The sequence below is a fragment of the Fistularia commersonii genome, chromosome 16 (genome assembly GCF_037954325.1).
Source record: "Fistularia commersonii isolate RoL2024-O1a breed Wild chromosome 16, RoL_Fcom_v1.0, whole genome shotgun sequence".
Classification (NCBI taxonomy): domain Eukaryota; kingdom Metazoa; phylum Chordata; class Actinopteri; order Syngnathiformes; family Fistulariidae; genus Fistularia; species Fistularia commersonii.
The window spans coordinates 17471362-17476702 of record NC_141299.1 but is presented as its reverse complement, the minus strand read 5'-3'; the positions used below and the strand labels follow the sequence as shown (position 1 = coordinate 17476702).

General features: G+C 44.1%; 1 long non-coding RNA gene across 1 annotated transcript; it reads right to left on the bottom strand.

Moving 5' to 3' along the window:
* Positions 1–1256: 1256 nt before the first annotated feature.
* Positions 1257–2750, bottom strand: LOC147226131 (uncharacterized). The gene is made up of 2 exons (XR_015107268.1): positions 2456–2750; positions 1257–1717 (listed from the first exon to the last, which is right to left on the bottom strand). It is a non-coding gene; the product is annotated as an uncharacterized LOC147226131 (long non-coding RNA).
* Between the last annotated feature and the right edge of the window lie 2591 nt (positions 2751–5341).

The following is a 5341-nucleotide window of genomic DNA, read 5'->3' as shown; positions in this document are numbered from 1 at the left end:
GGATACGCTTGTTTTGGACTTTTTAGCGTCAGGTTGTTTATCTTCGATCGAGTGTTTAATTGTGATTCGAAGGCCGTTGCTGTGAGTTCTTCCTTTCTATGTTTAAACTTTTACGACAAGCTGCACATTCTCAACTATGTGCTTCCCTGAAAAGTTATTTTGACATGACAGTTAATGGTTATTTGTTTTTTTCACATTTGTACCTTTTTACTTTTTCCTTTCTAGATATTAATCTATTGCACGGGATTCAGTTTACTAAGACACTTTATAGTTTCACTGAGACACTTTATAGTTTATAGTTTATTTTTATTTCTAATTCTGCCTTTTCTTTTTATTATTTATTACTGTTATATTTTCTGTAACTCTGGCACAACAATTTCCTTCAGGATTAATAAAGTTGTTCTCATCTTATCTTATCTTATTTATTCTTTATGATCAGGGGTGTTTAACTCATTGTCACAGGGGGCCACATCAGTATAGAGGCGACTAAATGTAATATAAAATAAATGTGATAACTCCTTAATGTGAAATAACTCTGAATTTTTGATTCATTCAAAGCTAAAATGCTACGTATGCATTAGCATCTTTCTTGAAACAGCCTTCCATCTGCATCAGCTTTTCTCTTCCTGGACATTTAGGGATTATTTGTATTTCTCAGTTCCACTTGTCGACAAAGGTGTTGTAAATGTGGTACCATGATCGGCATGAATTGTGGGGAATGTAGTTTATGTTCAATGCACGTGTTTGACTTTTGTATTTCAAGACAATCAGACATTTTAAGATGTTCTCGCGGGCCTCATAAAATGACGCAGCGAGTTTGAAACGTGTTCTAGATGTTATTTTACATTTCTTATGTCTCATATCTCCAACCCAGAGATGCTGCTATCGTTTTTTTTTTTTTTTGTTTTTTTATTCGATGTTGCTGAACCTGAGAACGGCGATCTGTAATTTTTTTATTTGATTTATTTCTTCTTTATTGAACCAGGAAAGTCCCATTAAGATTAAAAACCTCTTTTTCAAGGGAGTCCTGGATAAATATCATTGCACTCTGCGTCACCACAATTAAAATCTCGAATCCTTGAATGTCTTATAAAAAGTCGATCGGACATCAACGGCTGGTTGCACGTCTATGCACGTATGTCTTTTTAGGATTTGTGAATAAGTGCATTGATCCGTGTAACCCACCTAAAGGCACCAAGAGTAAACACAGGTTGAGTTATTCAATAAAATGAATGAAGAAAGGAAGGGCTCCCATGTGCAGAAATAAGTCAGTTTTATTTACCTATAATTCAGGTGAAATTGTGCGTTTGTGTGTTGATTTCTGCTAAAAAACAAACAACGGAGACGACAAGGATGGAGAACCGCCTACACAACCGTAAGCATGCAACCTTTTTGGGAATTCACTCCACACGAAACGTAGCCGGATAACAAGCGTTGTTCGCTGCTCAGCAACAGGAGCCACAGCATCCACCAAACAAAATGTAGAACGCATACTAGACATCACCAGGTCGAGGGTTTTAAGTGTTATAACCTCAAATAATGGTGGGAAAACACAGCGGTTCCACCAACTGTCTCGGCTTGTGCGGTTCGCCTTCGCTTTCCGTCCAGGTCGGCGCCAGGAAATGGTTGGTAACCTCCGTAGAGTTCAGTCCCTCGGGAATGTTGTTCTGAAGCGCCGTTTCCTCTCTGTTTTTCACGTTCAACTGAATCCGAGTGTCTAAAATCCAAGAAGACAAGCTGTTTTTCTCACCGTCGGCACTGAGTTGCACAGGAGCTCGCCTTTCGCCGTTTGCCGCGTTCAAAAGAACGACGGGGAATCCTGTGCTAAGAGCTACGACACACACATTAAAGGGCCAGCGTTTCCCGTCACATATGCATCAATATGACGCCTTCAACCGCAAAAGCGTAATAAGCGGTAGAGATAATAAATGAATTTAAACAACTTTTTAAATAACTCAGCCGGGATCCGTTTCAGGCCTTTTTCACAGGAGGTTGCACTCGGTGTATGTTGTGACACCAATAATTAAAAAAGATGGCGGTGCATCGGCGTAGTCGAGATTTACCGCGCGGCCAACGACGCATTCGTGTTTCGTCGTCCGTGTTTCTTCAAGAATAAACCGGAGGGTAAAAAACGAAAGGATTCTGCGTCGACGCGCTCGGTGAAGTCGTTCGCCACCGAACGCAGACTGTAAACAAGCCTTAATTAGAAAGAAGGGCTATCGGGTGTCGTCGGGTCACCAGACCTGCCTGTTTGTGCAGGTATCCATGGCCCGTAAGTAAGGCCCATAACTTATTTTCAGAGAAAGAATAAATGCGAGGACAGCACCGTAAATAACGGAGAGCGCTTCCAGCAGGTTCCGTATTCAGTTACGACGCCTGTGCTTTTCGGCCAGTAATCTAGTAAAGATTTCCTCCGTGTTTCTCGGAGACCGATCGGTCGATGAGGCTCATTTACCGAAAACGGAGCTTGCGTTTTCACTGTCTGCCGGCTGGGGTTTGTCTTTTCGTGTCGCTTCTCGACGCGTTTTCATCCGGTTCTGCTCCGCCTGCGCCGTCTTGGCTTTTCCAGCTCCCGGTGAGATGCGGGAGTCTTCAAGGAGTTGGAATCGGGCGCGATGGACGATATCGACCGGATGAGAACGATGTGGCGCAGAGGCAAAGACAGGGGGCGGGAACCGGTCCGATCCGGAGCGGGCAGGAAGCCCGGGCGATAAACCCCTCCTCGCTCGGACCCCCGTCTTCGCCTCCCCTTCCCTCCGCTGACTCGCGCTTTGAGTGATTCCCAGGATTACGTAACAAACCGGGAGGGCCGGACTCAAGTGACGCCGATTAGCGGGCAGACATATTTAGAATTCACTGAGACGTCCGAAGGACTCTTCAGAGCTGAAGTACGACCATGTGTATACTCTGGGTATCAAGTCAAATACTTGGATCTGATTGGACGCGTGAATGAGAGGGTGAATGGCTGTCGGTCTCTATACGGCCCCCGGTGATCCCGACTGCACTGACACCTCGGAGAATGGATGAGCGAATAAACCGGCGGATGAAAGAACGGATCAAGAGGAAGTTCAAATTCCAGATCTTCTTATCCTTCATTGATTTGTTCATTCATTCATTCATTCATTTCACAAATGAATGAACGAACGAACAAACCGACGAGCGAACAAATGAATGAGAGGATCAAATTCCAGGTCTTCTTATCATTCATTCATTTGTTCATTTATTCATTTCACAAACGAATGAACAAGCAGAGACACGAATGAATGAATGAAGGTTAAGAAGATCCATTTACAGACCGTTTTAGCATTCATTGGTTCATTGATTCATTCATTCGTGATCTGAATGAACACACGGACAATCAATAAATGATTGATAAGAGAATCATTGATTCATTGATTCGTTGGTTCATTCGTTCGTTCGTTGGTTCGTTGGTTCGTTGGTTCGTTGGTTCGTTGGTTCGTTGGTTCGTTGGTTCGTTGGTTCGTTGGTTCGTTGGTTCGTTCGTTCATCCTCCATAGCGTTCATGCTCTCGGGGTCTCTGGTGTCTCTCAACCATTCACTCTTTCATTCACGCTTCATCTGGAGAATCACAATTACAGCAGTTTGGTAGATTTGCTAGATTTCGGAGGGGAAACAACCTTTTTCATGGTAGGGGAAACTCGTCTGGGCTTTAATTGGCGGGAAATGTCTCCTAACCCTTGATAAACAACGAGGGCAACGAGGGCAGAGCTGGCCGTCGGTCACGGGGATCATGAGAACTGACACTATTCCTGGACTCAGGACGCTGCCAAGTCCTGAACTTGTTTTCCAGGACCGGCTCACCCTGCCTCCTGTTTTCACTCGGGATCAGAAGCTACCTATTAATATGACGGTTCTCCTTCTTGATCTCGGGTCATCAAGCAGGCGGTGAGTGGTCACACGTTCTCAGCATCTCAGCATCTTCTGGGCATATACCGAGACACTCGTCTTTCTCGAAGCGTTCCTCGGACGTAAACCAACCGACGACTCTTTTCACAATCGTCCGAGAGTCTCTAAAAGCAGAGCGGGAGCGTCCGGTTTCCGAGCTCCTCTTCAGAAGAACCATCTCCCGGTCTCCGTCCAGGAGGTGGACGCCCTCTCTCTGTTTAAGAATAGGCTTAAAACCTTTTTGAGAAACCCTGTATTCAGCGCTAGGCTAGCCCCTAGTTACGCTTTCCGCAGTCGCAAAGTAATTTCCAATTAAGCAAATAAATGTAATACGTTTTAATCACGAAGGGGACGTTTACAGACGACGTACATCGGCGATGCGGATAATAAAACCGTGTATTTTTGAGATCTGAATTTACCCCCCGAACTCTGCCAGGAGTCTTTCTCCCTGCAAAGCGGTAATCAGTACCCTGCAGTTTGGGAGGCTAGCGCTCCACGCTGCCTCGTAAGATTACATGCAGCTGCAACCCGATGGCCGAAATGGTATAAACAAACGTCCTTTTTTTTTTCATTTTCGCCCCGGTACGGACTGGCTGCGAGGATATAGTTCTTTTGATAACACAGCTGAGATGGAATGCGTTGAAATCGCGCACGTGCCGTGTTTTAGCCGTCCGACCGTAAAGGGATGGCGAGCCGGTCTAACGGGCGCGTTCGCCTCGCACGCGATCATATTGAAGGCAGTAAAACATCTAAACTGGCTCGAATCCCGAGAGCGGTTTGGATCATTTTAGATTACATTCAGCTGTAGTGTCATGACACCAAATGCAGTTTAGCATCGAACCAGGAGTGCAAAAGAGCAGCAGGAGCAGAGAGAATAAATATATTATGTTCATAATTTACAGATAGAGCACCAGGAACGTGGATAAGCGCAATAAATGTCGTGCAGAGTCAGAGTTTCGTATCCGTCAGGCGACTGGATATGCGTGTTTTCGCTTTTTAGCGTAAGGCTAAAATAGCAAAAGTCTATTAAAGTCTCTGATTTTACTTTAATAGTTATTTGAAGGCCATTTCTTTAAGTTCTTTCCTTTCTTTTACGACAAGCTGCACATTCTCGACTATGTGGAGAAAACACTGAGCGCTGACATGAAAAGTCGAGACAGCTTATGGTTATATGTTTTTTTCACATTTGTACTTTTTCACTTTTTCCTTTCTAGAAATTAATCTATTTATTCTTTTTGTGTCAGACTCATTGTCACAAAGGGCCACATCAGCATAAATGCAACTTCATGGAACCAAACGTTATGTAAAATAAAAACGTGGATACACTGCGATCTAATAGCCGGATACCGTCGCTTCGCGGGTAGCGTGATCGGCGTGAACTGCGCGAAATCTACTTTATGGTCATTTATTTTCACAAACAAAATATTTATTTTGA